We start from the raw sequence: 26714 nt of genomic DNA on the forward strand, positions 1-26714 counted from the left end.
AGAGAGAGAGAGAGAGAGAGAGAGAGAGAGAGAGAGAGAGAGAGAGAGAGAGAGAGAGAGAGAGAGAGAGAGAGAGAGAGAGAGAGAGAGAGAGAGAGAGAGAGAGAGAGAGAGAGAGAGAGAGAGAGAGAGAGAGAGAGAGAGAGAGAGAGAGAGAGAGAGAGAGAGAGAGAGAGAGAGAGAGAGAGAGAGAGAGAGAGAGAGAGAGAGAGAGAGAGAGAGAGCTCTGGTATCTCTCTGTCTCGCTCTCTGTCTCTCCGTCTGTCTCTCCTTCTCTGATAACTCTCTACATTTACATTTACATTTTAGTCATTTAGTAGACGTTCTTATCCAGAGCGACTTACAGGAGCAATTAGGGTTAAGTGCCTTGCTCAAGGGCACATTAACGTCATTTAGCAGACGCTCTTAGCCAGAGCGACTCACAAATTGGTGCGTTCACCCTATAGCCAGTGGGATAACCACTTTACAATTTGGGGGGGTTAGAAGGATTACTTTATCCTATCCCAGGTATTCCTTAAAGAGGTGGGGTTTCAAATGTCTCCGGAAGGTGGTGAGTGACTCCGCTGTCCTGGCGTCGTGAGGGAGCTTGTTCCACCATTGGGGTGCCAGAGCAGCGAACAGTTTTGACTGGGCTGAGCGGGAGCTATGCTTCCGCAGAGGAAGGGAGCCAGCAGGCCAGAGGTGGATGAACGCAATGCCCTCGTTTGGGTGTAGGGACTGATCAGAGCCTGAAGGTACAGAGGTGCCGTTCCCCTCACTGCTCCATAGGCAAGCACCATGGTCTTGTAGCGGATGCGAGCTTCAACTGGAAGCCAGTGGAGTGTGCGGAGGAGGGGGGTGACGTGAGAGAACTTGGGAAGGTTGAACACCAGACGGGCTGCGGCATTCTGGATGAGTTGTAGGGGTTTAATGGCACAAGCAGGGAGGCCAGCCAACAGCGAGTTGCAGTAGTCCAGACGGGAGATGACAAGTGCCTGGATTAGGACCTGTGCCGCTTCCTGTGTAAGGCAGGGTCGTACTCTCCGAATGTTGTAGAGCATGAACCTGCAGGAGCCGGGTCACCGCCTTGATGTTGGCGGAGAACGACAGGGTGTTGTCCAGGGTCACGCCTAGGCTCTTCGCACTCTGGGAGGAGGACACAGCGGAGTTGTCAACCGTGATGGCGAGATCATGGAACGGGCAGTCCTTCCCCGGGAGGAAGAGCAGCTCCGTCTTGCCAGGGTTCAGCTTGAGGTGGTGATCCGTCATCCATACTGATATGTCTGCCAGACATGCAGAGATGCGATTCGCCACCTGGTTATCAGAAGGGGGAAAGGAGAAGATTAGTTGTGTATCGTCAGCGTAGCAATGATATGAAAGGCCATGTGAGGATATGACAGAGCCAAGTGACTTGGTGTATAGGGAGAAAAGGAGAGGGCCTAGAACTGAGCCCTGGGGGACACCAGTGGTGAGAGCACGTGGTGCGGAGACAGCTTCTCGCCACGCCACTTGGTAGGAGCGACCGGTCAGGTAGGACGCAATCCAGGAGTGAGCCGCGCCGGAGATGCCCAGCTCGGAGAGGGTGGAGAGGAGGATCTGATGGTTCACAGTATCAAAGGCAGCAGACAGGTCTAGAAGGACAAGAGCAGAGGAGAGAGAGTTAGCTTTAGCAGTGCGGAGAGTCTCCGTGACACAGAGAAGAGCAGTCTCAGTTGAATGACCAGTCCTGAAACCTGATTGGTTTGGATCAAGAAGGTCATTCTGAGAGAGATAGCAAGAGAGTTGGCTAAAGACGGCAAGCTAAATAGTTTTGGAAAGAAAAGAAAGAAGGGATACTGGTCTGTAGTTGTTGACATCAGTGGGGGTCGAGTGTTGGTTTTTGAGAAGGGGAGCAACTCTCGCTCTCTTGAAGACGGAAGGGACATGGCCAGCGGTCAAGGATGAGTTGATCAGCGAGGTGAGGTAGGGGAGAAGGTCACCGGAGATGGTCTGGAGAAGAGAGGAGGGGATGGGGTCAAGCGGGCAGGTTGTTGGGCGGCCTGCAGTCACAAGTCGCAGGATTTTATCTGGAGAGAGAGGGGAGAAAGAAGTCAAAGCATAGGGTAGGGCAGTGTGAGCAGGACCAGCAGTGTCATTAGACTTAACAAACGAGGATCGGATGTCGTCAACCTTCTTTTCAAAGTGGTTGACGAAGTCATCCACAGAGAGAGGAGGGGGGGGAGGAGGATTCAGGAGGGAGGAAAATGTGGCAAAGAGCTTCCTAGGGTTAGAGGCAGATGCTTGGAGTTTAGAGTGGTAGAAGGTGGCCTTAGCAGCAGAAACAGATGAAGAAAATGTAGAGAGGAGGGAGTGAAAAGATGCCAGGTCGGCAGGGAGTTTAGTTTTCTTCCATTTCCGCTCCGCTGCCCGGAGCTCTGTTCTGTGAGCTCGCAATGAGTCATCAAGCCACGGAGCTGGAGGGGAGGACCGAGCCGGCCGGGAGGATAGGGGACACAGAGAGTCAAAGGATGCAGAAAGGGGAGGAGAGGAGGGTTGAGGAGGCAGAATCAGGAGATTGGAGGGAGAAGGATTGAGCAGAGGGAAGAGATGATAGGATGGAAGAGGAGAGAGTAGTGGGAGAGAGAGAGCGAAGGTTGCGGCGGCGCATTACCATCTGTGTAGGGGCAGAGTGAGTAGTGTGGGAGGAGAGCGAGAGAGAAAAGGAAACAAAGTAGTGGTCGGAGACATGGAGGGGAGTTGCAGTGAGATTAGTAGAGGAGCAGCATCTAGTGAAGATGAGGTCAAGCGTATTGCCTGCCTTGTGAGTAGGGGGGACGGTGAGAGGGTGAGGTCAAAAGAGGAGAGGAGTGGAAAGAAGGAGGCAGAGAGAAATGAGTCAAATGTGGACATAGGGAGGTTGAAATCCCCCAAAACTGTGAGGGGTGAGCCATCCTCAGGGAAGGAACTTATCAAGGCGTCAAGCTCATTGATGAACTCTCCAAGGGAACCTGGAGGGCGATAGATGAAAAGGATATTAAGCTTAAATGGGCTAGTGACTGTGACAGCATGGAATTCAAATGAGGAGATAGACAGATGGGTTAGGGGAAAAATTGAGAATGTCCACTTGGGAGAGATGAGGATTCCTGTACCACCACCCCTCTGACCAGATGCTCTCGGGGTATGCGAGAACACATGGTCAGACGAGGAGAGAGCAGTAGGAGTAGCAGTGTTTTCAGTGGTGATCCATGTTTCCGTCAGCGCCAGGAAGTCGAGGGACTGGAGGTTGGCATAGGCTGGGATGAAGTCAGCTTTGTTGGCAGCAGAACGGCAGTTCCAGAGGCTGCCTGCGACCTGGAACTCCACGTGGGTGGTGCGTGCAGGGACCACCAGGTTAGAGAGGCAGCAGCCACGCGGTGTGGTGCGTTTGTGTAGCCTGTGCAGAGAGGAGAGAACAGGGATAGGCAGAGGCATAGTTGACAGGCTGTAGCAAATGGCTACAAAAATGCAGAGGAGATCGGAATGAAATGAGCTAAGCATCTGGGAGCAGAGAGAGCAGGGCCTCCCTCACCAAAAACTTCTACCTCAGAAACTAAAATTGTTTCACTGAACCACCCGAACAAAAACTCTCCCAACTTCCACCTTTAGAAATCAGAATTGTTGTGAACCACAGCGGTTCAATGTTTAAAGGAATAGACTCAACCCACTTTATTCAACTATGACACCATAGCTAACTAGCAAGCTAGCATCCAATAACAATAACACACCGTATAGCACCAACACTTGGTCACAACAAACCACCAATAGTGTGATAACACACTAAACAGATCATTCGTGTCTGTGTCAAGTTCCTTTCATGACGCAGCAATGATTAGACGTTGGCTAGCTAGGACAAGTATATTGTATTTAGCTACTACCGTACAGTTAGCTAGTCGTGTTGGGTAGCTAGCAATGGCCACTGTGTTGACTTTGTTTGAAGAACGGCTAGCTAGCTAGCTTCGTGCTACACCCGGCACACAATGGCTATTGTGTTGACTCTGACTCTGTTCGAAAAAACGGCTAGGTAGCACGCTTCGTGCTACAGCCGGCACTGCCAAGACACAGTAACTACCCACAACAACCCACGATGCCTAGCTATCTCTCTCTCTCTCTATGTCTGTCTCTCTCTCTCTTCAGGTTTCTGAAAGTGTTTTTTTCTCCTCTGCGTGCTGAAAGGAAAACTGTTATCCACGAACAAAATGGGTGTGTGTGGAATAGTAGTGGGGCTGGTGTATGCCAGTTAAAGCTTGCCACCGTACCAAAGGGGACAGGGTAGTAAAATCCTTTTGTAATTCTAACACCCCTTCTGTCTCTCTCTGTCTCTGTCCCTCTCTCTGTCTCTCTGTCTGTTTCTCTCTCTCTCTCTCGCGCTCTCTCTATCTCTGGTATCTCTCTGTCTCTCTCTCTGATATCTCTGTCTGTCTCTCTCCCTCTGTCTCCTTCTGTCTGTCTGTCTGTCTGTCTCTCTCTCTGTCTCTCCTTCTCTCTCTCCTTCTCTGATCTCTCTCTCTCTCTGATAACTCTCTGTATCTTTCTCTCTCTCTCTCGCTCTCTCTCTCTCTCTGTATCTCGCTCTCTCTCTATGTCTGTCTCTCTCTCTCTTCAGGTTTCTGAAAGTCTCTGAAAGTGTTTTTTTCTCCTCTGCGTGCTGAAAGGAAAACTGTTATCCTCTCCCCAGCCCTCTCTCACCAGGTAAGTCTCTCTCTCCCCCTCTCTTTCTCTCCCTCATGCTCTCTATCTTCCTCTCTGTATAATTTATCTGTATATATTTTATGTATGCGGATGCAAAAATGCTGCGTCACTGTTCCTGTTTCTCAGGCATATGAAGAGTCTCGATCTCTCTCTGTAGGGGAGCTACACGAGCTAGCTGCTAGACTGCCACAGCTACAGGAAGCACTGGCATATTGCTGCTCTCCTTTCTCCTCCATCTCTCTCTCTCTGCTCTTGTTCTTTGTCACACCCTCTCTTCAATCTCTTTGTCACACCCTCTCTTCAATCTCTTTCTCTCTCCCTCGTTCTTTCTCACACCCTCTCATTTACTGCTGTCTGTTTCAGTGTTTGGCATAATTATTGAGGATCATGTAGTTGTTGCCAAAGAAAGTATGGTAGTGTCCTGTTTATGTTTTAGGTGATGAACAATTTGACATTGAGAGGGCCTTTTGAGTGGGAGTGTGTGTGTGTTAGAGAGAGACCAAAATGACAGTGAGGGGGACTGACTGTCTAGATGCACACAGCCCAGGTGCTGCCAGGACTTTGTCTAATTGGTGTGTGGAGGAGGACCGAACACGCACAACTCCCTCAAGGTTTAGATCAGACAGCAGGTGAATAGTGGATTTGTCTTCTGAATGGCTGCTGATAAGTTGTAACAACTTGTCTCTTCATGTTGAACTGTTCCTGGTGGCTGTTGACATTCAGGCACATTTCACCTCTGCTGCTATGTCCTTCATCCCCTTCGCACACTAAATGCCTGAGCACTGATTAGCGATTAGGCATCTCTCTCTCTCTCTCTCTCTCTCTCTCTCTCTCTCTCTCTCTCTCTCTCTCTCTCTCTCTCTCTCTCTCTCTCTCTCTCTCTCTCTCTCTCTCTCTCTCTCTCTCTCTCTCTCTCTCTCTCTCTCTCTCTCTCTCTCTCTCTCTCTCTCTCTCTGAGGAGTGAAATCAGCAGTGACATTTCTGATTGTCCTATTCATTTAGCCTCTTTCCCCTCAGTCACCCAGCCCCTCTCTGAAGCAGCATAGAGTAGAGGCAGACAGATGCCGCAACAGCCATGTTTCTTGTTTGTGGTTCTTATTGGAGAACCCATCACAGCAGAGAGAGTGGCCCATTTTCCCAGATCAAAACAACATAATATTTTATTAGAGGACGAGAGGAGAGGGCCTGCCTGCCTGTGTGCATGCATGCGTTTGAGTGTGTGAGAGAGAGAGACTATGTGTGTGTGCATGCTTCATGCCAAATCCAATCCTTATTGACACGACAGCAATTAGACCCTCTGAAGCTGCCTGCTGGTTGTCTGGCAAACCCAAGGACTAGATGTTACAATATGTGTATGTGTGTGAACAGAGGTACAGTGGGGAAAAAAAGTATTTAGTCAGCCACCAATTGTGCAAGTTCTCCCACTTAAAAAGATGAGAAAGGCCTGTAATTTTCATCATAGGTACACGTCAACTATGACAGACAAATTGAGAAAAAAAATCCAGAAAATCACATTGTAGGATTTTTAATGAATTTATTTGCAAATTATGGTGGAAAATAAGTATTTGGTCACCTACAAACAAGCAAGATTTCTGGCTCTCACAGACCTGTAACTTCTTCTTTAAGAGGTTCCTCTGTCCTCCACTCGTTACCTGTATTAATGGCACCTGTTTGAACTTGTTATCAGTATAAAAGACACCTGTCCACAACCTCAAACAGTCACACTCCAAACTCCACTATGGCCAAGACCAAAGAGCTGTCAAAGGACACCAGAAACAAAATTGTAGACCTGCACCAGGCTGGGAAGACTGAATCTGCAATAGGTAAGCAGCTTGGTTTGAAGAAATCAACTGTGGGAGCAATTATTAGGAAATGGAAGACATACAAGACCACTGATAATCTCCCTCGATCTGGGGCTCCACGCAAGATCTCACCCCGTGGGGTCAAAATGATCACAAGAACGGTGAGCAAAAATCCCAGAACCACACGGGGGCACCTAGTGAATGACCTGCAGAGAGATGGGACCAAAGTAACAAAGCCTACCATCAGTAACACACTACGCCGCCAGGGACTGAAATCCTGCAGTGCCAGACGTGTCCCCCTGCTTAAGCCAGTACATGTCCAGGCCCGTCTGAAGTTTGCTAGAGTGCATTTGGATGATCCAGAAGAGGATTGGGAGAATGTCATATGGTCAGATGAAACCAAAATATAACTTTTTGGTAAAAACTCAACTCGTCGTGTTTGGAGGACAATGAATGCTGAGTTGCATCCAAAGAACACCATACCGACTGTGAAGCATGGGGGTGGAAACATGATGCTTTGGGGCTGTTTTGTCTGCAAAGGGACCAGGACGACTGATCCGTGTAAAGGAAAGAATGAATGGGGCCATGTATCGTGAGATTTTTTGTGAAAACCTCCTTCCATCAGCAAGGGCATTGAAGATGAAACGTGAAGGGGTCTTTCAGCATGACAATGATCCCAAACACACCGCCCGGGCAACGAAGGAGTGGCTTCGTAAGAAGCATTTCAAGGTCCTGGAGTGGCCTAGCCAGTCTCCAGATCTCAACCCCATAGACAATTTTTGGAGGGAGTTGAAAGTCTGTGTTGCCCAGCAACAGCCCCAAAACATCACTGCTCTAGAGGAGATCTACATGGAGGAAGGGGCCAAAATACCAGCAACAGTGTGTGAAAACCTTGTGAAGACTTACAGAAAACGTTTGACCTGTGTCATTGCCAACAAAGGGTATATAACAAAGTATTGAGAAACTTTTGTTATTGACCAAATACTTATTTTCCACCATAATTTGCAAATAAATTCATTAAAAATCCTACAATGTGATTTTCTGGATTTTTTTCCCTCATTTTGTCTGTCATAGTTGACGTGTACCTATGATGAAAATTACAGGCCTCTCTCATATTTTAAGTGGGAGAACTTGCACAATTGGTGGCTGACTAAATACTTTTTTCCCCCACTGTAGCTAACGGTCACTGTGTAGAAACGGAGAGATGGGATTGCTCTTTCATTGTCGGCCACTGCAGCAGAAGCAGCAGGGAGAGCAATGATGTAATGTCCTAGAATGGGCCCCCTTTGGTATCCCCCTCTTTCTCTCTCCCTCTCTCTTTCATTCTCCCTCTCCACTTTTCCCTCTTTCTCGATCTCCCGCCCCCTCTCTCTCCATCTCTCTCCCTCTCTAACTCTCCCTCCTCCCTCCCTCCCCCCTCTCTCTCCCTCCCCCTCTTTCATTTTCTCTCTCTCTGCCCCACTCCCTCTCCCTCCCCCTTACCATACACAGTTAAGCAGGGAAATGGGTTGCTGCTCTATGCCTCTAGCTAGATGGTCTGGCACTTTGCATAAAGTAAGTGACAGTCATGGGAAGGATGTACTAGGCCTAATGCACATCTAAACCCATTCTCTACCTACTCACTGTCTGTAGACCTACCCTGTGTTGTCTTTGCTGGAGGCATGGTGATGGGGGTGATATTACCCATGGGCCTTGTGGGTTGATAATGATATTATCTTGATGCACCAGAAGCCTCTGGTGGTGAAGATGACTTACTAGAGGGAGAGGAAGTTACACTGGGCCATCAAATACAGTACATCTAGATTTCCACAGCGTGATCCTAGTGTATGATCCCATGCTGGCTCTAGGTGAGCCACAGAGCTAGGCTACTCCAGGGGAGGCTACCTGCTGAGGGTGATTAATGACGTGAGGTTATCGAACATAATCATTTATTCTCCTGGCTTAACTATTATAGATCTGCCATGTTTTTTTCTTCCATAAAGAAAATGAATTATACATTTTAATTGGTAGTAAATTGCACTGCACTTAAGTTTTGTGCCCATAGAAATAGAAATGTATAGTAGTTATACTGTAATGGTTGTGCGTTTATCTGGAGTTAACAGATTACAAAGGGAAACCCAGCTGTGATATGCCCAGTGATACAGAACTCCTAAACGAGCTACATTGAACAAAAATATAAACGCAACATGTAAAGTGTTTCATGAGCTGAAATAAAATATCCCAGAAATTTTCCATGTGCAGTTTTGTCACACAACACAATGCCACAGATGTGTCAAGTTTTGAGGGAGCGTGCAATTGACATGCTGACTGCAGGAATGTCCAGCAGAGCTGTTGCCAGAGAATGTAATGTTCATTTCTCTACCATAAGCCGCCTTCAACGTCGTTTTAGAGAATTTGGCAGTACATCCAACCGGCCTCACAACCGTGGACCACGTGTATGGCGTTGTGTGGGCGAGCGGTTTGCTGATGTCAATGTTGTGAACAGAGTGCCCCATGGTGGCGGTGGGGTTATGGTATGGGCAGGCATAAGCTACGGACAACGAACACAATTACATTTTATTGTGAATGCACAGAAATACCTTGACGAGATCCTGAGGCCCATTGTGAGGCCCATTATTTAAAGTTATCTGTGAGCAACAGATGCGTATCAGTATTCCCAGTCATGTGAAATCCATAGATTAGGGCCTAATGAATTTATTTCAATTAACTGATTTCGTCATGTGAACTGTAACTCAGTAAAATCTTAGAAATTGTTGCATGTTGCGTTTATATTTTTGTTCAGTATAAATACCTTTTATGCTCGCTTTGAGGAATACAACACTGAGTCTTGCGTGAAAGACCCTGTTGTTCCGAAGGACTGTGATCTTGCCCTCCGTGGCCGATGTGAGTAAAGGGCATTTCCATTGAAAAGGACCCATGAGCACCAATGTGTGAAGTTCATAGGAGCGTATCAATTTGGGGGTCAAATGAAAGCTAGCAGTCTATATTTTGGGGAAATGAAGGCATAGATACATTTTCAAAAAAATGTCATCTTAAAAATGAGGCACAAGTAAAGGCTTCAATTTCTGGATAAACTGATGGAAAAGGGGTCTTAGAAAACATCTACCAGAAAATGTCTTAAAAGCTATCATTAATAGATCAAAACACACTAATGGCTCGTGTACATTAGTACGTGGTAAATTGCCGTGTGCCGCTCCGGCCGCCCAGAGTGGCTCACTTGTGGGTGTGCCGGCAGCATATACAGTGGTGTGAAAAAGTGTTTGCCCCCTTCCTGATTTGTTATTTGTTTGCATGTTTGTCACACTTAAATGTTTCAGATCATCAAACAAATTTAAATATTAGTCAAAGATAACACAAGTAAACACAAAATGCAGTTTTGAAATGAAGGTTGTTATTATTAAGGGAAAACAAAATCCAAACCTACATGGCCCTGTGTGAAAAAGTGTTTGCCCCCCCTGTTATAACACAACTCAACTGTGATTTATCACACCTGAGTTCAATTCCTCTAGCCACACCCAGGCCTGATTACTGCCACACCTGTTCTCAATCAAGGAATCACTTAAATAGGACCTGCCTGACAAAGTGAAGTAGACCAAAAGATCCTCAAAAGCTAGATCATGTCGAGATCCAAAGAAATTCAGGAACAAATGAGAAAGAAAGTAATTGAGATCCGTCAATCTGGAAAAGGTTATAAAGCCATTTCTAATGCTTTGGGACTCCAGCGAACCACAGTGAGAGCCATTATCCACAAATGGCGAAAACATGGAACAGTGGTGAACCTTCCCAGGAGTGGCTGGCCGACCAAAATTACCCCAAGAGCGCAGCGACGACTCATCCAAGAGGTCACAAAAGACCCCACAACAACATCCAAAGAGCCGCAGGCCTCACTTGCCTCAGTTAAGGTCAGTGTTCATGACTCCACCATAAGAAAGAGGCTGGGCAAAAATGGCCTGCATGGCAGAGTTCCAAGACGAAAACCACTGCTGAGCAAAAAGAACATTAAGGCTCGTCTCATTTTTGCCAGAAAACATCTTGATGATCCCCAAGACCTTTGGGAAAATACTCTGTGGACTGACGAGACAAAAGTTGAACTTTTTGGAAGGTGTGTGTCCCATTACATCTGGCGTAAAAGTAACACCGCATTTCAGAAAAAGAACATCATACCAATAGTAAAATATGGTGGCGGTAGTGTGATGGTCTGGGCCTGTTTTGCTGCTTCAGGACCTGGAAGACTTGCTGTGATAAATGGAACCATGAATTCTGCTGTCTACCAAAGAATCCTGAAGGAGAATGTCCGGCCATCTGTTCGTGACCTCAAGCCAGAGCATATGAGCGGAGTGGAGCGGGAGCGAGCGTGGCGCGTGAGCGGACGGATTTTGAACAGAGCGCAGAGCGGCATTTTTAAAAGGACGGAGCGTCGCCCTATGTCCCGCTCCAATTTCGCTCGCTCACACCACGAGTCTGAAGCATGCTCAAGCCTGACCCAGAATCCATCTGTTTAATTTAATTTGTGTCGTCCATGAATTTGTATTTTATAGAGCGAGAGGAGCAGCAGCAGCAACAAGAGAAAAGGGTTGAGGAATTCAAAAGTTTATTCACTGCACGCAAAGGCCCAACCATAACAAGGGAGAGAAAAAGAGAGCTGGATGTAGCATTTTTGAAATTATTTTCATGGACTATGAACCGCTGAGTAAAGGAGAACGCGAAGGGATGCAACACTTCGCCAGCGCAGCTCAACCGGGCTACACCCCCAAGAAACTATGATAAATCAGTACTTTACTTTGTCAAATTTACATCTGAGATGCCCCATTCACATGCTTCAGCTGGCGATCAAAAACGCCTTTAACGAGCACGACAACATTAATAGGCTGTTAGTGAAAGTCGGGCACCTGGTGAAAAGTGTACGCAAGAGCACAGAGGAAACCGACCAATTAGGTGTCCGCCCCACAAATGCCTGCGCCATTCGATGGAGCAGCCAGCTGCGGATGATTCAGTCGTTCATCCGGTTGTTCCAAAAAAGACCCGTTATGGCAAAACAAACTCAAGTCTAATGTTGCTAACATCACCCTGAATCAAGTACGGCAGCTGACGCACCTTGTCAGTGTGCTGACACCACTAGCAGATCTCACAGACAAAATGCAGAAGGAGCTGGGGAACCTGGGGATGATCCTCCCTGCTGTCACAGAAATCAAATCCCTGCTCACCGATTACACTCACGCTGCACTTCCAATGGGCATCGCTGCTTTTGCAGAAACATTGGCAAACAACGTGTCAATTCGCTATGGAATATACTATACTGATTAACATCTAATTTTAGCGTCAGTGTTAGATCCCCCGTTTCAAGACAGAATGGATAATCCGAGATGAGTCTGTATGCAACAAATTCGGGGAGATAAAGTAAGGCTGTGGTTTAAGCTAAAAGTGAAATACATGCAGATTTTGTTCCTTTTTTGGAGTGAGCGGGGGGCGATTTGAGTGGAGCGCAATGCAAACTGCGTTGAGCGCTGAGCGATAATGAGCGGACTGGCCTGATGTGGCTTTGAGCGGGGGGAGCGGAGGGGTGAACAGCTCCGTGAGCGAGGAGCTGAGATTCTCACCGATCCACTCCGCTCATATGCTCTGCCTCAAGCTGAAGCAAACTTGGGTTCTGCAGCAGGACAATGATCCAAAACACACCAGCAAGTCCACCTCTGAATGGCTGAAGAAAAACAAAATGAAGACTTTGGAGTGGCCTAGTCAAAGTCCTGACCTGAATCCTATTGAGATGATGTGGCATGACCTTAAAAAGGCAGTTCATGCTTGAAAACCCTCCAATGTGGCTGAATTACAACAATTCTGCAAAGATGAGTGGGCCAAAATTCCTCCACAGCGCTGTAAAAGACTCATTGCAAGTTATCGCAAACACTTGATTGCAGTTGTTGCTGCTAAGGGTGGCCCAACCAGTTATTAGGTTGTAGGGGGCAATCACTTTTTCACACAGGGCCATGTGGGTTTGGATTTAGTTTTCCCTTAATAATAACAACCTTCATTTCAGAACTGCATTTTGTGTTTATTTGTATTATCTTTGACTAATATTTAAATTTGTTTGATGATCTGAAACATTTAAGTGTGACAAACATGCAAACAAATAACAAATCAGGAAGGGGGCAAACACTTTTTTACACCACTGTAGCAGCACGTTCGATTGTGCACCAACAATTCAGCATAGCAAGTTTGTATGAAGGTCTGGTTATTAAATGGGTAAATAGTTTAATCCATTCTCCGTTAAATGAATTAATTCACAGGTAAGCAGTAATACGCTCTAAACCGCTCTGGTGACAAACAAACTTTGTTGCCCTTTCCCCAATCGTCCATATGGCTGGGAGAACCTATTCAAGTAAGTAAATACATTTTGAAAATGATTTTCTTTATTATATATAATTAGCTAGCTAGCTACAGTGCAGGCTAAATCAAATGAGGTGCTAACATAGCTAGCTAGCCAACTTTTCAGACTGTATAGATAGCTAAGTGAATTAAATATCAACTTCATATTAGCTATCTTGATGTATTTATCATTGTAAATTAAAAACACAAACTCCAAATGCATTTGTAGGTAACTAGCTAACAGCCATGGGTGAAAGGATAGCAGCTCCAGCTGTCAAAGAAGGGAGAGAGCAGGCTATTCTTGAAAGGGCAGGTACTTTTGTGTTGTTCCAGTCCCTAGAAAGAAAAACTGAGCACAGAGATAATAGCAACATAATATTCAGTGCTGTCTAATATGAGTATAATGAAGCCTGCTTATTGTGATGTTTTCTGTCCTCAGATACAGAGAGCTGTGAAAGCCTGTCTGCAGATGAAGAGGTCCCAATACAGAGCAGTGGTTCTCAGTCCTGTTTCTGGGGTCTCAAAGGGGTGCACATTTTAGTTTTTGCCTTAGCACTACACAGCTGATTCAAATGATCAACATATCATCAAGCTTCAACTGGTGTTTATGTATTCATTTGTGACTCTATCCTTGATATGATCCTGCTGTTGTCACATGCTACACATGCACGTGTGTGCACATGCATCTATCTACCCAATGTTATCATGATTTGTTATAAGAGATGTTATAGTTTAGTAAGCCACAATGACCTGGTGATGTAAAAGTCTAATAATGACATTATCTTCCATATTCCTACAGCTACCTTGCAACTGGAGATTCTTTCAAAATGATTGCCTACAGTTACCGTGTAGGGCACTGCACGGTTGGGTGCATTGTCGCGAGTGTGACCAGGGCCATCTGGGACTGCCTCGTGGGGGAATTCAGGCGTGTGCGAAGGCTACCTGTGTCCTGCATAACTTCATGAGGATGGACATGAGGACCAGGAGGGGACCTGCAGCTCTTCTTCAAAGAGGGTGCTGTTCTCTGGCAAAACCTTGTGCCATAGACTACACTATGCACAACCAAAGGCTCTTTTAAGAGCCACCCACATTGCAATAAGAGTATTCTTCCATTTACTTACAGTGAGGGCAAAAAGTATTTGATCCCCTGCTGATTTTGTATGTTTGCCCATTGACAAAGAAATGATCTATCTATAATTTTAATGGTAGGTTTATTTGAACAGTGAGAGACAGAATAACAACAAAAAAATCCAGAAAAACGCATTTCAAAAATGTTATGAATTGATTTGCATTTTAATGAGGGAAATAAGTATTTGACCCCCTCTCAAGCAGAAAGATTTCTGGCTCCCAGGTGTCTTTTATACAGGTAACGAGCTGAGATTAGGAGCACACTTTTAAAGGGAGTGCTCCTAATCTCAGCTTGTTACCTGTATAAAAGACACCTGTCCACAGAAGCAATCAATCAATCAGATTCCAAACGCTCCACCATGGCCAAGACCAAAGAGCTCTCCAAGGATGTCAGGGACAAGATTGTAGACCTACACAAGGCTGGAATGGGCTACAAGACCATCGCCAAGCAGCTTGGTGAGAAGGTGACAACAGTTGGTGCGAATATTCGCAAATGGAAGAAACACAAAAGAACTGTCAATCTCCCTCGGCCTGGGGCTCCATGCAAGATCTCACCTCGTGGAGTTGCAATGATCATGAGAACGGTGAGGAATCAGCCCAGAACTACACGGGAGGATCTTGTCAATGATCTCAAGGCAGCTGGGACCATAGTCACCAAGAAAACAATTGGTACCACACTACGCCGTGAAGGACTGAAATCCTGCAGCGCCCGCAAGGTCCCCCTGCTCAAGAAAGCACATATACAGGCCCGTCTGAAGTTTGCCAATGAACATCTGAATAATTCAGAGGAGAACTGGGTGAAAGTGTTGTGTTCAGATGAGACCAAAATCGATCTCTTTGACATCAACTCAACTCGCCGTGTTTGGAGGAGGAGGAATGCTGCCTATGACCCCAAGAACACCATCCCCACCATCAAACATGGAGGTGGAAACATTATGCTTTGGGGGTGTTTTTCTGCTAAGGGGACAGGACAACTTCACCGCATCAAAGGGACGATGGACGGGGCCATGTACCGTCAAATCTTGGGTGAGAACCTCCTTCCCTCAGCCAGGGCTTTGAAAATGGGTTGGCTTTGAAAATGGGTTGTGGATGGGTATTCCAGCATGACAATGACCCAAAACACACGGCCAAGGCAACAAAGGAGTGGCTCAAGAAGAAGCACATTAAGGTCCTGGAGTGGCCTAGCCAGTCTCCAGACCTTAATCCCATAGAAAATCTGTGGAGGGAGCTGAAGGTTTGAGTTGCCAAACGTCAGCCTCGAAACCTTAATGACTTGGAGAAGATCTGCAAAGAGGAGTGGGACAAAATCCCTCCTGAGATGTGTGCAAACCTGGTGGCCAACTACAAGAAACGTCTGACCTCTGTGATTGCCAACAAGGGTTTTGCCACCAAGTACTAAGTCATGTTTTGCAGAGGGGTCAAATACTTATTTCCCTCATTAAAATGCAAATCAATTTATAACATTTTTGACATGCGTTTTTTTCTGGATTTTTGTTGTTGTTATTCTGTCTCTCACTGTTCTAATAAACCTACCATTTAAAATTATAGACTGATCATGTCTTTGTCAGTGGGCAAACGTACAAAATCAGTAGGGGATCAAATACTTTTTTCCCTCACTGTAGCTATGTCAACTGCAGTTATTACATTCCCAGTTTCTCTCCCTTTGATTTCTACTTCTCAGGTAAGGGTCAGCACATAATCAAAACAGGCTCTTTTAAGAGTCAACCTTATTTTTTTTTAAATTGAACAATTAGACACCCTACAACTCACACCTACTCACTCGTGGACTAATCTGATTGATGGATTGTGAGTAAGCAGGCTAAGGTGTATAACTGTGGCTCCTTCCACCTTCAAAGAATAGGCAAGAGGACCAACCATGGAGAATAGTTAGACACTCCATTATTTATATTTATGTAACTACGTTATATTGTTTGTCCTCGTGTGTCTGTGCGTGTTTTTCAGTATAAAGTACTCTGCAGCCACTCAGTGTGGACACTAGGCCACACACACACACACACAGATTCTTGTTGAACACTGTCTCTTTAACTACTGTATTTTCTCAATAACAGTCTCCCTCCCTCACTTCGTCCCTCTCACCCCCCCATATTACAACCTATGTGTTGTGATAATTACGTTGTTTGCTCTATAACCTGTTAATTCATATGCCTTGCAACCGTGATATATAGGCCTAAAGGCCGAGACAGTAAGAAGAATAAATTCAACCACACCTTTGTTTTATCACAAAACCGGATAGCAACCCCTGTCCAGTGAAGTCCACAAAGCATATTGCATGTACAGTAACAGACAGTTACATGACCTACAGCATGGTCAAGCAACTTAATGTTTCCGACATTTTCGGACCACTAAACAGCAATTGATTTAGAACAGAGAGTTTCCGCAAGTCGCAAAGAAAACAGGAGCTGCCTCCACTATTCCAGCACCATTTCAACTTCTAAATTTCAACACCCTCAAATCACCTCTGCTTAATCTAATACAGTGACAACAACAACAACAACAACATTGTTGTGTGTGCAAGTAGAAGACTTGTTGACTCACCCTACTTGTAGAGAAACGCCAATACCATCCTCCTCTTTTTCATGTTGACGAAACAGTCTATCACTCTGTCATACAGTACATGCTTTTATTTTTTGTTGTCCTAGGCTACCTGGCTAAAATGCTTGCTCGCTAGCCTAACTTCCATTCATGGGCAACGTTAGCTAGTTAACATTAGCTTTCTACATCTAGCTACATATTGAACTTCCATCCTCTCAGGCCAGGGGCACAACAATGTATGAATTAATGGTTGGATCAGAATCGCCATTATAATCATTGGCCAGTACGGAGAATTAAGGAAAACCACAAGTCCAAATCCCTATCTCCATCCATGGCTAATTTAGGAAAGGGCCAATTTTAGCTAGCTGGCTAGCTAGCCACCGTAGGACAATAGCACAACGAGATGCAACAATTCAAGTTTTTCTGTCAATGACATATGCTGTCAATGGGATTTGATAGGAGTGATGCCAAATCCAAGCTGGCTTCCCTTGACACTTTTTTTTGGTGCTCAAAGACCATTCACAGTTGAGCTTGCTCAATTTAGCTCAACGCTGATAGGCTAATTCTTATAATTTTTTTGTCAAGGGAGGCCAGATGCTCGCTGGCTTCCCTTGCCTTCAATGCCATGGGCGGCAACAATGCCATACTTGTTTGGACCAGACAGCATCAGATAGATGGCCTACACGTAGAGAGACAGAGAGGTGCTGTTTCGCTCGCTCGGATGCTTTCTACTATGAGATACATTCAGCCTCTTGTAAATTGAAGCAAAATTATGAATCACAGAGAGACTAAAGATAAATTATTGTATATAAAAAAAAAAGAAATGTATTGGTAAATTTTTTGGGGAAGCCTGGCTTTCCTTGGCATCCATGAATACACACCACTGGTTATATCAGCTGTGTCGGTGAACCCCTCCCGCTTCTGAACTGCCTGAAACAGAGGGCACAGCATGATCAGAGGTGAGAGGTCACTTGGTCGGGTCAACAGGAAGTATTACTAAAGATATGCTTTACATTGAAATACAGATAGAGATGTAGTAGTTCCAGAGTTAATGATCCGAGGTCAGTTTTGTATTTCACCACCTGATGATTATGATGACTGATCGTTTTAGAACTAAAAAGACACTAGGCTTAATCATGCCATCTCTCTCTTTTCATCTCTTTCGTCTGCATGTTTGTTTTGATGTGAGAGAGGATGCCAACCCCCAGTCCCGTCATCTCCACCTCACCCGCTCGAAGATAACCCTCGGGCCAACTGGGGGCCAAAGGCTGGTTAGGAGACACCGCTAGACACACTATTATGTAATTGTGATGACCTGAGAGACTACAAAATTTAGTAGCGCTGTAATTAATTAATCATAAACTGTCTTCCCTGCTCCTCATTATGTCTTTCCCTTTCTGTCTTTGACACTCTCTCACACCGCTCTCCCCACCTCCTCTTTCTTCCTTTTTATAATGCACACACCAGATGTGCAGTGAAGTACAGATTGAACTCGTATTTATAATACAATATTACAATTATAATATTTTTAATGCATGTATTATGTATTTATAACACTTGGATAATTAACTTTCAATAAAGCTTTTCACATTCTCTACTGGTTGAAATTAAGTCTCTCATTTGATAAAATACTGTCCTCAGATCATTGCAGATGAAGGAAATGAGATGGTGGGATGAACCTGTTTTAGAGTATTTCCATGTCGCAAAGGAAGTGTAGTGTACTGTTTTTTAAATTCTGGTCCTGTATATATGAATTACAAATAAGCCTTAAACTAGGTAAATCAGGTGTTCTACTGCAGAGTTACAATGTGTAACCATTGATGTCCCAGGACCAGGATTGGTAAACACTGTTGAAGTGTATAATTTTGATACATACATGCACACACACACACGTAACACACACGCATACCAAAATCACACTAATACACATACACACACACTTTTATACTCATCATATGCTGCTGCTACTCTGTTCTTTATTTTACTCTTATTATTATCTATCCTGATCCCTAGTCACTTTACCCTACCTTCATGTACATATCTACCTCATACCCCTGCACAGTGATCTGGTACCGGCACTCTCTTTATATAGCTCCATTCTTGTGTATTTTATTCCTCTTGTGTTACTATTTTTCTTTTAATTATATAGTTTTTTAACTCTGCGTCGTTGGGAAGGGTTCGAAAGCGAGCATTCCATGGTTAAGCCTATACCTGTGTATTTGGTGCATGTGACAAATAATAACATTTGATTTAATTTAGAGTTGTTTATGAGTACTTACAGTATGTAAAAGCTGAATGTAACACGAGAGCATGCATGACGTTGAAATCCATGGCTCCCACTAACTCTGTAGCGAGCTGCATAAACAGAGTATACCATACTCATTTAAAATTAGCTATCTTATGTAAACAAACACCCAAGCCTTTAATCTGTTTTTGGAGTCATCTAAGGCAACGTGCTTCAGATTCATCCTAAGGAGTCTGACTGTGCAAACAAGTTTCTTTCTGCAGTTCAAAGGCAAAGAAATATACATTTGTATTTTCTTCTTCAGGGGAGAGAGAGAGAGTTTGTGAGAGAGAGAGGGAGGGAGGGAGAGATGGAGAGAGAGGGAGGGAGGGAGGGATGGAGAGAGAGAGGGAGAGAACGTCCTCCCTATCCTCCTCCGCCACATTGGAAATTCATGAGCCCTGAGATTTCCTGTAAAAAAATGCAAGTTCACTTTAACCTCAGCCCCCCTGTGGGCTGCTTTTTACACAGTCTGACAGGTGGCTGCTGGGAGATGCGGTCCTGGTGGGATATAATATAATAATATAATAATAATATGCCATTTAGCAGACGCTTTTATCCAAAGCGACTTACAGTCATGCGTGCATACATTTTTTGTGTATGGGTGGTCCCGGGGATCGAACCCACTACCTTGGCGTTACAAGCGCCGTGCTCTACCAGCTGAGCTACAGAGGACCACGGATAGGCAGTGTGTGTGTGTTTTTGTGAGTGCATGTGTGGGTGCGTGTATGTGTGTGCATGCGTATGTGGGTGTTCATTATTTGAATTATGGATGAGGTTAAGGCAGCGGTAGATAGAAACTTCAAGTTAGGGAAGGAGGAGGATGTCTACTTACACTGCCCCCTCCTCATGGAGTCTGGTTAGAAACTGTAATAGTGAGAAAAAGTTGCTCCTTTTCTCAGAAACTGTAGCAACTGCACTACTTCCACTACCAACCACCATCACCATCACCACCATCCTTCAATACCCAATACCACCACCAACACTGCTCCCCCTGGGACACGACACTACTGGCAATAGCATGTAGCTAACGTTAAGGGACTCAGTGGAGATGATGTGGCCAGTACGACAAGGGTAAGCCCTGTAAAATCACTTGCCGCCATCCGTTATGATATTTTAACCTTGTTTATATTCATAAGCTGCAGTAGAGCACTAACACAACAGTACCTACATTATCGTTACCTTTTATATCACATAAAAACAGCCAAGCATGAGATGTTACACTAGTTGTCCCCATTCTATTAACTATAGCATGTGCTACTATACTGTAGCACGTGTTGGCAGCTGTTCACATGAAAGCCTGAATCACACATTTTCATTAAATAAAAATAGAAATGTATGTCGTTTAAGCCAGGGTTTCCCAAAGTCGGTCCTGGGGCCTGACCTGGGTGCACGTTTTGGTTTTTGCCCTAGCACTACACAGCTGATTCAAATAACCAACTCGTCATCAGGCTTTGATTATTTAAATCAGCTGTGTAGTGCTAGGGCAAAACCCAAAATGTGCACCCAGGCAGGGGGCTCAGGACCGACATTGGGAAATCCTGTTTTAAGCAGTGTGTATGATCTCTCAGGATGAAAGCGAGGACGAGAGTGTGAGCGAAACACATGTCACCTGGTACGTAAATACCTGGCAAACAGCGTGTGAGTCTGTCCCTCAGAGTAGCGTATGTAAGATCACTGCAGTAGAGAGGAGGGTGAGACAGCAGTTCACAGGGTGTATGCTAACAACCATCTGCCTTATTCCTACTGCAAGATACACTGCTAAAGGGATGAGTCAACACACACACACATACACGTTTGTTTTACTATCATAACAATTGATTCCCATTCAAAATCCTATTTTCCCAAACCTAACCCTAATTTCTAACCCTAATTCTAACCCTATCCCTAAAATAGCAATTTTCCTTGTTGGGACCGGAGAAATGTCCCCACTTATCCAAATGTTCCTTGTTTTACTATCCTTGTGAGGACTTCTGGTCCCCACAAGGACAGTAAAACCAAACACACACAAAACATCCTGTTACATGTGGCTGGCCAACCGAGCCACACCCTGAGTGGTCAGAGTAGAGAGGCTAATTTAGACGCTGCACGCTCTGAAATTCACACACACACAGAGAGAGAGAGAGAGAGAGAGAGAGAGAGAGAGAGAGAGAGAGAGAGAGAGAGAGAGAGAGAGAGAGAGAGAGAGAGAGAGAGAGAGAGAGAGAGAGAGAGAGAGAGAGAGAGAGAGAGAGAGAGAGAGAGAGAGAGAGAGAGAGAGAGAGAGAGAGAGAGAGAGAGAGAGAGAGAGAGAGAGAGAGAGAGAGAGAGAGAAAGAAATAGGGACCAGGCTGAGTTGAGTCTATTACATTACCATGCGCCTGGAGTGGGTTATTGTGTAATGTACTGTGTGTAGCTAGCTGTGTACTTATTCTGTATGTTTGCTCAGTGAACATATTATCTGTCTTAGAGCCTGTTCATGACTGTATGACTCAGTGCTTATGAGCGTTGCTGGTGTTCTGTGTTTACTTTATTCCCACTGTATCCTGCTGTAAGCTCCGGGACTTTAGGTCTGGGCTCTCTCTCATCCAGACCCATTTTGATGGTCCTTGTGAAGGAGGAGAGGATCGGACCCCGTGCTCTCTAGGTTCCTGGCGTAGGATAGGATGGCTGTCTCTCAGATGGGATGGGATTGGTATTGATGAACTCAGTGAACTTGTCTAACTTCACTCTGGTTCCAATGGCTCAGTGAGTTAGAGCATGTTGCTAGACAGAGAGGGTTCTGGGTAAGAAGGCTAACCATGGACCCTAAAGCAAAGCACTGTTATCAACCAGAGTAACTGCATAACAGGGTGTTACCAACTGGGTTCGACTCCTGCCTGCTACAAGACTGTGATAGCCCGCTGAGCTTATGCCTTTAACTCAGGTCTCGGCTAAGGTTACGCATCACACTTACACGATCACGCTCATGCTCACATTTTGATGAATGCACTATCCAGTCTCAGTCTATATCAGGTGTATGTATATGTAGGCACACACAGCATATTTCTTTATAGTTCCGATGATATAACTCCAGACACTCACCTATTGTACTGTACATGGTGTCTTGTGTTGGTGTCTGTTTCCTTTACTGGTACTGTGTTGCTGCAGGAACGGTCTCCAGATCTTCATGCTGTCTTGTGTTCTCCCTATTGTGTGTGTGTGTGTGTGTGTGTGTTCATGCATGCGTGTGTATCAGTAACCTACTGTCTATCTCTCCCTTAGCTGGTTGGTTTAACAAGACACTACAGACACGACAGTACCAGATGACAACCCACACAACACAACACAACATGCCACCAGGGAACTGGGCTGGCTGAAGAAACAGTAACTGTAATACATGCTCATGTTCAAATGAACTGTTTGTTTCTTTCTAACTTCTGGGAGGGAAATAAATCACTTGCCAATATATTAAAATCAACAAATATAAGGTTTTTGGATAGTGCTCAATACTGAATAATCTTTTGGATTAGAACCTTAACGGGGTTAATGCACTATTTGTTTTAGCGGTACCCACTGTTTTCTTTCAAAGTTAGGGATGAAGAGGACAGAGGTTTACTTTCCTGGGGTTTTGAACGGTGTGGTGTGCGCGATGGCTTCGCAGCCTAGCGTGGAGGAGATGCTGTCGTTACGGCATGGATTCAGATGTGTTCTTGAGAAGGGAATTAAGGTGGAGGAGGTTCTGCTCGCGGTCGCGAACAGGTAGGAGCTGAATTTATACATTCCGCATCAAGAATGAACAAAGCTGTTGTTGTGTTCATGAAAATAGCAAATTTGGTGGGTAGGCTCATTTCTAGTGGAATCTTTGTAAGGGGTGTGTTGATGCCAATTTCTCATCTTTCTACCCCTTCAACTAGGGTGGTAGTTGCAAATTTGCCTCTGTTTATTACGGATGATCAAATCATGAAGGAGCTGAGTCGTTTTGGTAAATTTGCTAGTGGTTTTTGTGTACTGTCGGAAGGTTTTCAGGCAGATGCCGTCAAGCAGGTTGTTTCGTTCCGGAGGCAAGTGTTCATGTTTCTGAATAACAATGAGCAACAGTTAAATGTGCATTTTAAAGTAAGGCATTGGGAGGAGATCTACGCAGGGTTTGCCAGCACATATAGTCTACGGTGCTTTGAGTGTCGGGATTTGGGGCATAAGAGCTTTGCGTGCCCACATAAAGGCTGTAGACAAGGTGAGGGTACAAGCACCAGTGGGGGAAATCGAGGACAATGTGCAGTGGGCCATGGGAAGCAGGCAGCAGAGGCTGGGCGTAGTCATGCTACAGATGGTAGTGTAGCTAAGGCTGGGTCTAGTCATGTCATGGATGGTGGTGTAGATGAGGCTGGGTCTAGTCATGCTACAGATGGTGGTGTAGATGAGGCTGGGTCTAGTCATGTTATGGATGGTGGTGTAGATGAGGCTGGGTCTAGTCATGTTATGGATGGTGGTGTAGCTGAGACTGGGTCTAGTCATATCATGGATGGTGGTGTAGATGAGGCTGGGCTTAGTCAGGTTATGCTAGTGGATGAGGAGAGTATAGTGGGGAAGGGTAAGAGACTAGGGGGGTGGAGGAGGGTGTCAAGCAGAAGAAGAAAAAGGGGGAGAAGAAAGGAGGTGGGAGGGGAGAGGCTGGTGTGGACAAAGGCACCAAGGAACCTTTGCCTGGTGCTGGGGGGGAGGCCCCGACTAGAGAGAAAGGGCAGGTGGTTAGGATGGGAGATGGAGATGAGGAGGAGGAAGGTGAGTCTGAGGAAGAAGACTATGAGGAGGATTTCTTTTCAGACTCCTCCTCAATGGGTCCAGAGCTGACAGCCAGTCAGTCAGAGGGGTCAAAGTACACAGTGAGGGAACTGTCAAGGTTCCTGAATGAGACTAAGGGGAAAAAAGTTAATCTTGAGGCTTTTTTTTGCGATCTGGGAAAGTTTGTAAGATCAGTACAACATGCTATAAAAAATGAGGGGCATGGTGTCCTCTCACCCAGGAAACAGTTTAGGTTGAGGAAGTGGGTCACAACCGTGCGTAAAGGTTTACCTTCAGACATTGTTTAGATGAATAGTTTCTTTCCGGCACTGGGGCTTTTTGAGCTTTGCTATTGGTCTCATTCTTTGCTGGCTTTTCTCCTACTTCTTATGGTGACTATTTCGGTGGGCTCGCTTAATATTAATGGCGCCAGAGATGCGGGAAAGAGGAGTGTGTTGGGTGAATATGTGAAACAAAAAGGTACAGGTGTTGTTTCTGCAGGAGACGCATAGTGATGTGGTGAATGAAGTTGATTGGAGGCCCTGGTGGAAAGGGGCAAGTGTGCTGAGCCATGGGACAAATGTTAGTGCAGGGGTGGCAGTCCTTTTTGTACCGGGTCTGTCTGTAAAAATTAGCTCCTCAAAAGAGGTGTGGAGGGGTAGACTGCTTGTAGTAAAATCAGAAATTAACAACAGGGGTTTTGTCTATATAAATGTGTATGCGCCTAACACAGGGAGAGAGAGGGGGCTTCTATTTGGGTGTCTTAGACAGGAACTCTCACAGGTAGCGCCTGAGGAGACGCTGGTGGTCGGTGGGGACTGGAACTGTACGATGGATTTTTACAAAAGACAGAAATGGGGAGGAGCCTCATTCAGGCTCAGTGGGGGTGTTAAGGGACATCATTAATCCGTTTGACCTAGTGGATGTTTGGAGAACTAGACATCCCAACACAAGACAGTATACATGGGTGAAGATCTTTGGGGCTAGGGTGAGTGCAGCCTGGCTTGATCGATTGTACATGTCCAGGAATCAGAGCAATAGGCTGTTGGGCGCTACCATTCTCCCCGTGGGTTTTTCGGATCATCACATAACCATGGCTCAGCTGTCTATTTCACCAGGGCCTCGGCAGGCATCCTATTGGAAGTTTAATGTAAAGCTCTTTCAATATTTCACTTTTTGCTCAGGTTTCCAGACTTTTTTGAGAAGGTGGGGGCAGTGAAGAGAGGAGTATGAGTCTCTGAGTCAATGGTGGGATATGGGAAAAGTCCAAATTCGGCTTTTCTGTCAACAGTATACAGCTCTCTCATCCTCAGAGGCTAGGAGAGTATTGGGGGAACTCGAGCGTAGTATTAGTGAGATGGAGGTAGAGCTGGTGGGGCAAGGCAATGTAGGCCTCCAGGCTAATTTAGCTGAACTACGTAGGGACCTGGGCAGTTTTTTCCAGGTTAAAGCAAAGGGAGCACTTGTAAGAGCTAGGTTCTCCATGCTCAAGGAGATGGATGCTCCCAGCTCCTTCTTCTTTGGTTTGGAAAGACCGAGCGGTGAAGCCAAGGGTATTCATTGTCTACAGCTTTTGGATGGGCGGGTGACCTCTGTGGTGGGGGAGATGCGGGAGCGGACTGTGGAGTTTTATACTGAGTTGTATAGGGCAGAACTGTGTGATCCTATGTGTGCTCAGGTTTTGTTTGCAGAACTCCCTAAGCTCTCTCTGGCACAGAGGGATGAAATGGACATTCCCCTGTTGGCCCATGAACTGGCAGAGGCCGTAACCCAGATGTCCTCCGGCCGTGCACCAGGGGTCGATGGACTTCCAGTGGAGTTTTATAAAAAATTCTGGGGAATAATTGGACTGAACTTCTTTCGCGTGAGTGCGTCGGGATAGGAGAGTTGCCGATGAGCTGCCGTCGGGCGGCTCTGACTCTCCTGCCCAAAAAAGGGGACTTAAGAACTGGAGGCCTGTGGCATTGCTCTGTGTGGTATTTGCCAAGGTCCTCGCTAACAGACTGAAGTCCCACCTGGACTCTATAGTACACAAGGACCAGACATATTGCGTACCAGGACGCTCAATCATGGACAACTTCTTCTTAATCAGGGTCATGTTGGACTTGTTGAGATGGTCTAATGTGAACTTTGGACTGGTTTCTTTAGATCAAGAGAAGGCTTTTGATAGAGTGGACCATGAGTATCTGTTTAATGTGATGTTTGGGTTTGGGGAAAGGTTTTTTGCCTGTGTGATGATGTTGTATGCTGGGGCGTCATGTATGGTTAAGGTGGGAGGGGGTCTCAGTAGGCCAGTCTGGGTGAGGTGGGGCTTTAGACAAGGATGCCCTCTATCAGGGCAGCTATATACACTAGCCATTGAGCCTTTTTTGGGCCTGCTACGCAAGAGACTGCAGGGAGTGTGCTGGACAGGCATGGGTGTGTTGACAGGCATAGCAGTGTCAATGTATGCAGATTACGTTTCTGTGATGGTCAGGGATGGTCAGGATATACAGGCACTAGAGTCTGAAGGTGTATGAGGGAGCTTTGTCAGCTAAGGTAAACTGGGGCAAGAGCAAAGCTCTGTTATGTGGGGCATGGGGGGTTAGGGCCCCTCTACATCCAGGGGGTTTGCAGTGGGGTTGTGAAGGGCTTAACATTTTGGGGGTGTACCTGGGCTCGGAGAGGTGGGTCAGGAAGAACTGGGAGGGAGGTGACTCCTGTCCCAAGTGTCATATAGATGCGCCAGGTGAATGCCTTTAATGTCTCTGTTGGAATGTCTGTGTGAGATGTTGGGGGTGGAGTTTACTGTCAGGATGTTTATAATGGGGTACAGGTATTCAAATAAGGAAAAGGCCAAATGTGTGTTGTTAAATGTTCTGTTTGCTCAGGCAAAGTTGGCTATTTGGCTAACACGGAGGAACAGGGTCAAAGGTGGGGGGATAACAGACCCTTTACTATTATTTAATGGGATGGTCTCTGCACGCCTTAGGGTGGAATTTGAGTTATATAAAATGATAAAGAGTGTGGAGATGTTTCAAGAGTTGTGTTGGGGGGGGGGGTGTCTGCATAGCTGGGGAAGATGGTCTGGATATACGGTTGTAGAAGTGGTGAGGTTTGGGTTATTGTGATGTGTGGTGTTGTTTTTTATCGTGGGGTAGAGGGCAAAAGTCTCT

At 45.7% G+C, this 26714-nt stretch overlaps 1 protein-coding gene across 7 annotated transcripts in view; it reads left to right on the top strand.

Moving 5' to 3' along the window:
• Positions 1 to 4603: 4603 nt before the first annotated feature.
• The window catches only part of LOC121555138 (microtubule-associated protein 2-like), a 127237-nt gene continuing 105126 nt past the window's right edge, over positions 4604 to 26714 (top strand). For all 7 annotated transcript variants that reach the window (XM_045212085.1, XM_045212086.1, XM_045212087.1 and 4 more), the window contains exon 1: positions 4604 to 4686. The gene's annotated coding sequence lies outside the window, so the exon portion shown is untranslated. The remainder of the gene's footprint in view (positions 4687 to 26714) is intronic.

Source organism: Coregonus clupeaformis, chromosome 40, assembly GCF_020615455.1.
Source record: "Coregonus clupeaformis isolate EN_2021a chromosome 40, ASM2061545v1, whole genome shotgun sequence".
NCBI lineage: Eukaryota > Metazoa > Chordata > Actinopteri > Salmoniformes > Salmonidae > Coregonus > Coregonus clupeaformis.